Source organism: Cibotium barometz, chromosome 45, assembly GCF_041138505.1.
Source record: "Cibotium barometz isolate CiBa-2024 chromosome 45, ASM4113850v1, whole genome shotgun sequence".
NCBI lineage: Eukaryota > Viridiplantae > Streptophyta > Polypodiopsida > Cyatheales > Cibotiaceae > Cibotium > Cibotium barometz.
In genome coordinates, this window is record NC_141090.1 from 39,304,276 (window position 1) to 39,315,976 (window position 11,701).

Here is an 11,701-nt window from a genome sequence, read left to right on the forward strand (position 1 = left end):
AATAGCTTTTGCTTGGAGAGGCAACGGTTGGAATGGAAAGATCCGCACTGGAGAAGGTTGTGGTGGCACTTTGTGTGAGTAGTTAGTTTGGGGTGGTGCCACCAGTAAGGCTTGGGGCTCAGGAGGAGAGGAAGGTAATGTTACAAATGAGTTTTGGGTTGTCATTGGACGGTGGCCAATTGCGTGGAATAGCTTTCTCGCATGTTGTCATCAAGAAAGATTGCCCATTTGCAGGCCTGATCAAAGGTGGAGGGGTCCTTGACCAACATGTGGTCGTGTAGTCTTGGGTTGTGCAATCCCAAGAGGAAACGGTCCATTAAGTGCTTGTCACTCAATTTTTCCCTCTCTCGCAACGTGAATCAAGGTACTTGATGTGTGCAATGTAGTCACATAAGGTTTCCTCTGGTTTTTGTTCCAGTTGGAACAGTTGGATGATGGGGCTCCATTTGGGCCCATAGGGTGCAAAAGCCTTCTCGCACTGCTTTGAAAGCATCTTTGTGCCGAGGGTCCAAGGAGTAGAACCATTGCATTGCCTTGCCTTTAAGGTGAAGTCCAAGGAGATGGACTTTGGTTGCATCATCAAAAATTTCAAATGCCTGACAGATTTGGTTAAAGACCTCAATGTGGAATACGGAGTCTCCAACTCCGTGGAATTTTGGAAGAAGTTTGAAATTTTTTTCCCACATAGGTTTTGCATGTGATATTTGTGGGTGCAAGTGTTCTGACACTCCCCTTCCTAGAGCTTGTGCTAAGCTCGAAATGTCAAGTTGTGGCAGAATGGGAGGTGGTGCAAGGGTGGGGAGGTGGGAATAGATCTGTGGATAGAGAAGAAGATACGTGAGTGTGCTTGAGGCATCTATCCACGTTGGGGTGCATGTATGAAGGGGTCCCACTAGTTGAAGGCGCTTCAAAAATCGTTTCACCCTAACGGCCAAACATGTGTGGTGTGGCGACCACATGTGAATGTTCAATTGGGACCGGGATGTCGTCGAATGGAATGGAGGCACTGGGGACATCTAACCATGACCAAAAGGTGTCCATGCTGTGCGGGGAAGCTTAGAAAAGCTTCAACGGTGTGTGTGCAGCCTTGAAATAGGAGTTTTGGCTCTCTTTTGTCTCGCATGTGAACGCATCCTTAAGGTAAAAAAATGGTCTTTTGAGGTATTTTATGGATGTAAAAATGAACCTAGTGAGCCGGGGAGGTAAACCATAAGCACCTCTAAAGATTTCGAAATTCAAAATTTTTTGGATTTTTTTTTGGGAAAGGTACGTCCGTACGCTTAGGTTGGTATGCTCGTGACTAAGATTGGTACAACCGTGGCTAAGGAAGGTAGGGCCGTGGCAAATTTATTTTTTATTTATAAAAAAATTATAATTTTTTAATTTGGGAAGGTACGTCCATACGCTTAGGTTGGTACGGTCGTGGCTAAGGAAGGTACGATCGTGATAATTTTTTAAAAAAAATCGAGGAAGCACTTAGATTGGTACGGCCATACGCTTAGGTTGGTACGCTCATGTGGCTAAGGTTGGTACGGCCGTGGTGGCAATTGTTTTAATTTTTTTTCGAGGAAGGTACGTCCGTACACTTAGAAGCGTACGCCATGGCAAGTTTGAAATTTGAATTTGAATTTCAAATTTGGAGGGAAGTGAGTGGGCTTCGACACGTGAGGAAGGGTGGTCGAGACTAGTTGGGCAAAGGTACTCAAAGGCTAGAGCGGGTCACTATATGCTTAAATAACTATCCTATTTAGCTCGATCAAGGAGTGGTGCATGATAAAAGGGTTTAAACTCTTTTTCAGCTCTTCAGCTGCATGCATGCGGAGCCTTTGTGAGCACACTTTTAGGGTAAAACGTGAGTGACTATCTTCTTCATCAAGAAGCCTAAATCCGCGCAGAAGGAAGGTAATCTTTCGCTAATAGTAGTTCGTAATCTCTAAGCTAATCACTTTAAAACCGTCATTAAATGGCGAACTTAACGTCTGTTCTGAGAGTAATCCTTCTGTGTTTTGCTGCGTTTTTTAGTGTATGCTCAGGGGAAGGCCATCTTAATGACAGTCATTATGAGAAGACATGTCCCAATGTTGTGGGCGTTGTCAACTCCACCGTCACAGCAATACTCAGGAACAACACCACCGTTGCACCTCCTCTCCTCAGGCTCGTCTTCCACGACTGCTTCATACAAGTAAGATTTCCCCTTCACCAAACTTGAGTTCATCTATCTTCATTATTTACTAATCAGATTAAGCTCAATACATTCACCCTCATCATTTCTATTGCATATCACTTCAGCACATCTAATTAAGGCTACTCTAATTCTAAAGTTCTTTATTTAAATTTCTTCTTGCTTCTTGTGATTAATCATTTCTTGAGTGTGTCATAATATATACCTCTTGATGTAGAATTGCTTGCTTGTGAGTGATCAATCATTTCTTGTGTGAGTGTCATAGTATATGTATTATTTCATGGCAGCCCTCTTGATATAGAATTATGAAAGCACATTGTTTCATGCATAAGTCTTGCTTCTATACTTTTCTGTGCAGGGTTGTGATGCTTCGATCTTGATCGAGTCAACTCCAGGAAACCAAGCAGAGAGAGATGCACAAGACATCCCTCAGATGGCTTTCGACGCAATCAACGTGATAAAACAAGAAGTGGAAAAAGCTTGCCCAGGAATTGTGTCTTGTGCAGACATCTTGGCTCTTGCTTCTCGTGACTCGGTGGTATTCGTGAGTTTCTTGAACCTCTGAGAATATGACATGTTGCCTGTAATAGTGGTATTTTTCTTGTAATAGTGGATTTTGTAAGTTTCTTGAACCTTCTAGGACATAATAGTTTACCTGCTGATAAGGCTAGAGGCCCAGAAATGCATACATACATCTGTAGTGCTGGAGGAGGAATGCTGCATGTGACATCTATGTGTGTGATGTATTTAGTGAACCCTAATCCCTGAAATAGTATTTCAGCCTCTGTAGGTTAGCTTGCAAATTTTAAACATGACATTTAAAGAGCATTGAATGAGCCTAGCAGAGCAGCTCCATGCCTTGTTTATGCCTCAGGTTGCCTGTAAGCTCAATTAACAGAATTATGAGTGGCATGGCAACCTTCTTGTGCATGTCTTACATATTCCCAAGTAGTTGTATAGCACCCAAGTCGGTGGCCACGTAAGGGGGGATACTCAACCCTCCATTGACATGGCTATTGAAAAAGTTTGAATTTTGCTCTGCAACCACTGATTCCCAATTTTGGGTAATGAAAGTGGGTGATTCCCAAATTGGAGTCCTTTGATGCCTCTTCCTGTCCAAAGGTCGTCATTTCTAGCTCATCCATGCAGAGCCCAAATAGATTGGGAGAGAATGGACAGCCCTGCTTAATCCCCTTATTACTATAGAAGGGCTACATGATCAAGCCACAGATTTCATGGGAATAAATGTGGCTGAGCTCAATTGATTGTTGAGGATGCAAGGATATTACGAGGGAAATTCATTCATTTGGTTCCTTCAGCTGGTTACTGGAAGCATTCATCTGCACAAGTTAAGAAGAGCATCTCTCTGATTCTCCCGCATGCATTGGAAGCACAGAGTTCAGTGCTTGATGCCTTCTTTTGGTCCTAGGCACTCCATCGTGTGAAGGACATTTTGTGCCCCTTTCAGTGTGCCCACATCACCAGAGAGCCAGGTGCACATCTCAGTTTGCTGTGAGGGGATCAATTCGATCAAGGCACTTCCATGAATAAGAACAAAGTCAATGACTCTATCCTCCCTCCCTGCATGTGCTTTCTCATATGCCTGGCCATGTTTCCATGTAGTTCATAATAAGCATGCGTGTGCACTATCCATAACAGCATTCTCTTTTTTCTGTTTTGTCTTCATCGCTATCAGTTGATATCATGCTCCATCCAATGTCTAATCCAGGCACTTCTCATATCCCTTTTTTAAAGGCACCAGCACATGATGAGGATGAGGATGAGGATGTCCCATAGAGGCCCCAGTCACTTGAACAGAGCACAACCCTAGAGCACCCTCACTTCAACAGCTAGCTGCCTCTAGGTGCTCGTTGCACTACAAATGTATACCTGTCAAGGCATCATGATCAAAGTTAGGCATGGCCAAGGGCACAAAAGACCCTTATTGATGAGCGATAGTGATTTTTTTTTCCATTTTTTGTGCTCCTCTATGATTTTTGCTGTGTATGCATTGCCTTTAATATTAGTACTATTCATGACTTATTATGTCAAATACCACCTCTGGTCCTCATGAACTTTTAGATAGGACATCAAAACACTATGCTGTTCATTGTTTCAAATCAACTTATCTTTAAACACTATGCTGTTCTTTGACCAATATCATTGTTTCAAATCAACTTATCTTTCATAAGTCTGATTGTTCTGCAAATGGCAGCTTGGTGGACCATCTTGGAAGGTTCCGTTGGGTCGAAGAGATAGTCTTGTTTCCCAAGGAGACATGGTAGCAAAGAACATACCAAAGTCCAACATAAGTTTCTCCGAATTGCTCTCTAGCTTTAAATCCAAGGAACTTGATCTTCATGACTTGGTTGTGCTATCAGGTATCTCAATTTGGCTTCACTTTACACAGTTTCATTGTTTAAATAGTAGTAAAAGGTGGTTTTTTGTGAGGGTTTGTTTCTCTAATCACACACCATGTATGGTGTGAGAGGGGGGGATTCCCATAGTAAAGCTCAAACACTTAACCGTGAGGCTACTCTCCTACCCCTAACAGAAATAAAGGTTGGATACATTGGTATTACCCAAGTTAGTATTGCACCATGTCCTCGAGCTCTGGGTGTGAGTTTGAGTTCCAAATCTTCCAATAAAATAATTACTTACAGAAAATCTTTTAAGTGGGTTCATGACTCTTGATGGGGGGTCATGAGATCAAGTCCCCACTGGTGCACCCCTTGGTGCATGGTCTTGACCACACAGGCACTCGCCTGCTGCCTACAGAGGGAGAAAAAAAGCTCCTATCTAAGGGTCTACTCAAGAGGAAACAAATTCTTTTAAGCATATGTCCAAATTTTAACACACTACATAAGGCTCTCTCTCTCTCTCACACATGGGAGTTTTTCAATGATGTAGGTGCCCACACAGTTGGCTCCTCCTCCTGTGACAAGTTTGATTTCCGTTATGCGAATCCACAAAGTTTGGATGAAATATTTGAAAGATCAAATGTTGACTTACAAACTTGAATAAGATGTGGATAATCTAAAGGGATTCATCTCATTGGCTTTGTCCGTGTAGAGGTGAGGCCTTAAGGGAAAAATTATGTCATATTCTTAGCTTGAGACATGGGCCAATATGGGTCAGGGGAGGGCATGAGAAAATTTATCATCACATAAGTGTGGAAAAAATAAGACCTAAGTCTCATATTAGTAGAATGAAATCATAACTCAATGCATTGAGCCAACCTTTTGTGAGTATGGAGGTCTTGGATACCATGCATGGTATGGGACATGTATGGTGATGGCTTGACTTTAAGATGGTTTAGAGATATGAAGGCCTCATACTATGGTGTTGCACCCATCTAACTCTCTTAAGCTCAAGGGTGGTTCAAAGTACTGAACCTATGGTTGGGTGGTGAGTTCGCCTTCTCGATTTCCATATGTTATTGTGTACTTGTGTTTGGTGCTTTAGATGCATGTTGATCTTTAGATTATATCATATATATGTAACACCAACAAATATAAGTCTTCTTACAATTAAAAATTCAAACTTAGAGATGGCACAATTTGAGCTTAATAAACCTATCTTTACAAGTAAGATGTGCAATTAATATAGTAGAGGCCATAGATATGTACCTTGTATGGAGATGTATTAGGTAATATAGCCTTGATTTTAAGCGGTTATCATTTCACACTAAAGCAACAGCTCTTCTTGACAAACCTATTGAGACGATAGAGAGAATGCTCAATGTGTAACAATAGTTCATGAATTTCTTGACACGAGCTCTACCATTGTGTATGATAAATGAAGTAACATAAAGAGATAATTGTTGATTTTTAATCGTCAAAAAAATGTCTCTGTATCATGTGCATTCGAAAGAATGAACTTACAAAAAAAAAGCATACTTACATAAGGGATTTAAAAATGAAGTAACATAAAGAGACAATTGTTGATTATAATCGTCAAAAAAATGTCTTTGTATCATGTGCATTCGAAAGAATGAACTTACAAAAAAAAGCATACTTACATAAGGGATTTAAAAATATATATATAAGTTTGTATATAAAAAGGGGACATTTGAAATACTTAAAATTCACAAATAAGAGATTTTTAAAATATCCCTTGAACACATGTGATAGTCTCTTTATAGAGAGAACCCCTTAAGACAATTATGATGGTGGTGTCCACTAGATGGGCCATTTCATAGGAAAATTGATGCACCAAGTCCTATTAAATTTAGAAACTATATTGCAACATTATTGCCAATAAGCACTTGGAGAGGTAGACACAAATAAAGTGGTTTACGTTGTGCTAGATAATGCAAGGCATGAAAAAAGACGAAGACGAACAAAAAGAGTTTTCTAACTTAAATATCTTAACTTGTGGTTTTTAAGGATCGGTACAATAGAAGTGTAATAACATTGATAAGGGTAATAGTGGAACAACATGGCTCAAAGAAGTTGATGAGGGTAAAAGATGGTGAGATTTATTAAATATCTCTAGAGGGTGGAGGCATACTTATGTTCGAGATAAGGGCTCGAATGTTGCTATTGCAAGTACTAACATGGTTTTTTTTCCAATTATTACATCTATCAAGATTTTGAGAATGGCACCTCAAGCTTGGCTATGGTGTGCTTCCTTATCTCAAACCCTAAACTATAGTGTGACCTAATCTAAGGTGGGTGCAGTCTAATTACATACACGATGATGAAAATATTATGCTGACTAAGCTTAAGACTCAAGCACAATCAGGTTACAAGATTGAGACTTGTACTCATAAAGAGGCTTGAAAGCGTGCTTCATGTTTCATTGCTTGAAGTGGTCCTCTTTTATATGAGGAGGTACATCCTTAGACTTGTACATCAATGTGGGATAATTCTCTTTTATCATGTGGCTTCATACTAGACTTTGCTTTTTCTTGGCTACTCATTCTCACTCCCTACCTCTTCCTTGTACTCAATGGCACCACATTTCTCAATAACCCCCTTTGGTGCCATTTTCTTAGACTACTGCAAGGTGGTCTCAAGGTGATCATAGAATGTGAAGTTATGTTTATGCCAATATTCTCAAGTGAATATTTATACTTTGCTTGTATTACAATTTTCTGCACTGCAGAGTTAGTATGTAATCAAGGCATTGTGTGTTCTCTATATCTTACTTTTTATCTTTAAGATTTAAATCTACTGATGATCTTTTCTGGGCATAAGAGGTGGTTTGATTAAGACAACATGACTTTCTTTTGTACACACCCTTTTGAAAGATGAGGTGTATCTTTGTTCAATCCATTGAGGTTGTAGCTAAGTGTATCTTTTTTCAATACTTGTGTGTGACCTAATCATCTGATTTTGTGATTGCAATTCATCTCGCCCCTAGGAAAACTAGGCTAAGATCCTCACACATAACTTATGATCAGGATCTTAGGCTAAAAAGGGTGATCATATTGAGAAAATGTCACTTAAAATATGGACTAGTGCATATGTTTCCATGGTAAACAAAGTTGTGTATTGTTTCTTTTAGAAACATTTCTAGGTTAACAGTGATGTTTCTAGGTTAAGAGTGAAACCTTATAGCATTTCTAACTATAAGAACTCTCCTTGAGAGAGTATATCTAATGGGAGAAGTAAACTCTACCTTTTGAGGAAACTTCAATGCACAACTTTGTATGGGATAATTGAGTGATCTCAAGGGGCATGTCTTGTTGATAGATTTTATTATCCTCATTAGTTGGCCAGCTAATTGATCAAGGTAACTGAGTATCAAGATTTTGTTGTCCATGTGTCCTAAATAATTATTACAAAGAGAAGTGATTTGGGATGCACTAATCACTTATAGGTGGCTTGAGATGGATTGCATGTGTGTCCACAAACAATGTACTTGGTTTGATCAGAAGGTAAACAAAACCGTGTTGGTCATGGGTTCTTATTTGTGAAAGTGATTGGATGAAATTGATTTGGATATGGTGTTATAATTAAGTTTATTAAATTAACACGTAGTATTAATGAGTGGACCATATGTGCTTTAAGGTTAAAGAGCCGTTTAAGGTTATTCTACCATGGAATAGTGATCTCTAGTGAGGTGATGATCCTTAAAGAATTGAATAGAGTATAAATTGACAGTATGTTATAATTGGAGACCTTCTAATAGCATATGGATTGATAGTATGTTATGATTGGATACCTTTCAATTAATTATTGTATAGGTATATTTCTCTCTATGAGAATCAAAAGACCATAAAATGTGAAGTTATGTTTATGCCAATATTCTCAAGTGAATATTTATACTTTGCATGTATTAGTTTGGTCGATGCATTTAAATAAGGCATATTTGAAAGATCAAATGTTGACTTAAAAACTTGAATAAGATGTGGATAATCTAAAGGGATTCATCTCATTGGCTTTGTCCATGTAGAGGTGAGGCCTTAAGGGAAAAATTATGTCATATTCTTAGCTTGAGACATGGGCCAATATGGGTCAGGGGAGGGCATGAGAAAATTTATCATCACATAAGTGTGGAAAAAATAAGACCTAAGTCTCATATTAGTAGGTTGAGATCATACCTCAATGCATTGAGCCAACCTTTTGTGAGTATGGAGGTCTTGGATACCATGCATGGTATGGGACATGTATGGTGATGGCTTGACTTTAAGATGGTCTAGAGATATGAAGGCCTCATATTATGGTGTTGCACCCATCTAACTCTCTTAAGCTCAAGGGTGGTTCAAAGGACCCAACCTATGGTTGGGTGGTGAGTTCGCCTTCTCGATTTCCTTATGCTAGTGTACTTGAGTATCGAGGTCTTGGATACCATGCATGCTATGGGACATGTATGGTGATGGCTTGACTTTAAGATAGTCTAGAGATATGAAGGCCTCATACTATTATGTTGCACCCATCTAACTCTCTTAAGCTGAAGGGTGGCTCAAAGTACTGGACTTATGGCTGGGTGGTGAGTTGGCCTTCTCGATTTCCTTATGTTAGTGTACTTGAGTAAGGAGGTCTTGGACACCATGCATGGTATGGGACATGTATGGTGATGGCTTTACTTTAAGATGGTCTAGAAATATGAAGGTCTCATGCTATGGTGTTGCACCCATCAACTCTCTTAAGCTCAAGGGTGGTTCAAAGTATTGAATCTATGGTTGGGTGGTGAGTTCGCCTTCTCGATTTCCGTATGTTATTGTGTACTTGTGTTTGGTGCTTTAGATGCATGTTGATCTTTAGATTATATCATATATATGTAACACCAACAAATATAAGTCTTCTTACAATTAAAAATTCAAACTTAGAGATGGCACAATTTGAGCTTAATAAACTTATCTTTACAAGTAAGATGTGCAATTAATATAATAGAGGCCATAGATATGTACCTTGTATGGAGTTGTATTAGGTAATATAGCCTTGATTTTAAGCGGTTATCATTTCACACTAAAGCAACAACTCTTCTTGACAAACCTATTGAGACGATAGAGAGAATGCTCAATGTGTAACAATAGTTCATGAATTTCTTGACACGAGCTCTACTATTGTGTATGATAAATGAAGTAACATAAAGAGACAATTGTTGATTATAATCCTCAAAAATATATCTATGTATCATGTGCATTCGAAAGAATGAACTTACAAAAAAAGCATACTTACATAAGGGATTTAAAAATATATATAAAAGTTTGTATATAAAAAGGGGGTATTTGAAATACTTAAAATTCACAAATAAGAGATTTTTAAAATATCCCTTGAACACACGTGATAGTCGCTTTATAGAGAGAATCCCTTAAGACAATTATGATGGTGGTGTTCACTATAAATGGGCCATATTTCATAAGAAAATTGATGCACCAAGTCCTATTAAATTTAGAAACTATATTGTAACATTACTGCGAAGCAATTGGAGAGGTAGGCACAAATAAAGTGGTTTACGTTGTGCTAATTTTGTATGCATCTATTTATGCTTAAAATCTAACTTTTATGAAAATAACACTTTTATATAAAAATATTTATACTATGCATTTTTCTATGTCTAGAATGAAAATAACACTTTTAGAATACACAAACGGTGGGGATTATTCTTTTTGAATAATAAAAGATAAAACTTATTTCATAAAATTTAAGAAAATTTTACCATAATCTCCTTTGTATGGTTGATCATTTTTTAATTTTTTCTATCCTTAAGTCACTTAAAAATTATCCCCAAATGGTTTAAAGCATTCTAAATTAATCAAATTTCACTTTTAAAAGAGAAATAATATGAAAAGTTTAATTCCAACAATTAGATTATTTATCTAGGATAAAGAAAGACTGAATTTAAGAATGAGAGAGGGGGAAAGCCTTTCCAACAAGGCATAGCATCATTTTACATTTCAAAGAAAACAAAAATTAGAAAACTATTAAAAAAGAATAAAGAAAAAGTAGGATTTCTAGTTTACATGAATTTCTGAGAGCTTTCCTTTGGCTTGATGGTTCGAGGGATCTACTCTTGTTTGCAATAAGAGTGGCCACCAATTCTTTAGAAGAGAGAATGGTCAAAAACTAATGAATTAGTAAGAAATTCACAGTTTTTGGCTCTGGGGGAGGAGTAGAGTAACAGTGCATAAAATACTATGAAGTTTCTACAAAGGGGGAGGCTTCTATTTATAGAAAAAAGTGAGCTTCTAACCAAGCAAACTGATTCTAGAATTTTTCAGATCAGTTTGGTCAATTTTTGACCATTTTTGGGTCAGTTTAGCTTACTTTTTAGAACTAGACTTGAATTAAGAGAGAGGAGAGATGAAATATCTCTATTTGAGAATTTAAAACTCCACCACACATGTGAAATAGACACCTCCTTCATGAGGGGGAATCCCCACTCAGAGGTATCAAAATTTTATTTTTTTAGTATTTCCTTTGGTCCTTAGTCCACTCTTCATCTTATGTGAGTATTTACTTATTTTTGGGAGGGATTTTCTTTATTTATTCTATTTATCTCCTCCCTATATTTGGATGAATCTGATTGGCCCCTCAGAATCTTAATTTAAAAATTTTCAAAAATCTGGACCCCTAGGATAAGGTCTTTTGAACAGATTATAATTGATTTCTAATGCACCTTCTAAAAATCTTTTTGAGCTTCTGTTTTCGGGGAATTTATTTTAATAAAAAGAGATATTTTTTTATTTAAAAATATCTAAAATTTGAATAACCTCTCTCTAGAATATTTTCTCTCTCTAAGTAAAAATAGGTAGAAACAAGATCTTTTATATTTCTGTGAAGAGGGATTTGATTACAGGGGAAGATACTGGACATCTTGAGGGACTGGGAAGGAATCTTACAAGAGTTCTACCCTTGGGAGTCTATAGGGAATCCTTGGAATGGATTGGCTCCATAAGAATCAGGCTGATATTCATTGTCTCACAAAGGAACCATCTCTTTCTTCCTTGACCTTCACGAGAATAAAGTTCAAGGAACTGGAATTTTTGGATCTCCAGTGCTGTAATTAGTCAAGGCTTCTAAATTGTTAAAAGGGCTCAGAAAGAGGCAAGCTGTTTATGTCGTT

The 11,701-nt window shown here is 37.9% G+C and overlaps 1 pseudogene across 1 annotated transcript; it reads left to right on the plus strand.

The window, feature by feature from the left end:
* The first annotated feature begins 1,768 nt into the window (after positions 1 to 1,768).
* LOC147612742 (peroxidase P7 pseudogene) lies at positions 1,769 to 5,202 on the plus strand (annotated as a pseudogene). The gene is made up of 5 exons (XR_015263550.1): positions 1,769 to 1,902; positions 2,023 to 2,182; positions 2,541 to 2,726; positions 4,398 to 4,563; positions 5,093 to 5,202. The product of XR_015263550.1 is annotated as a peroxidase P7 pseudogene (transcript).
* Positions 5,203 to 11,701: the final 6,499 nt, after the last annotated feature.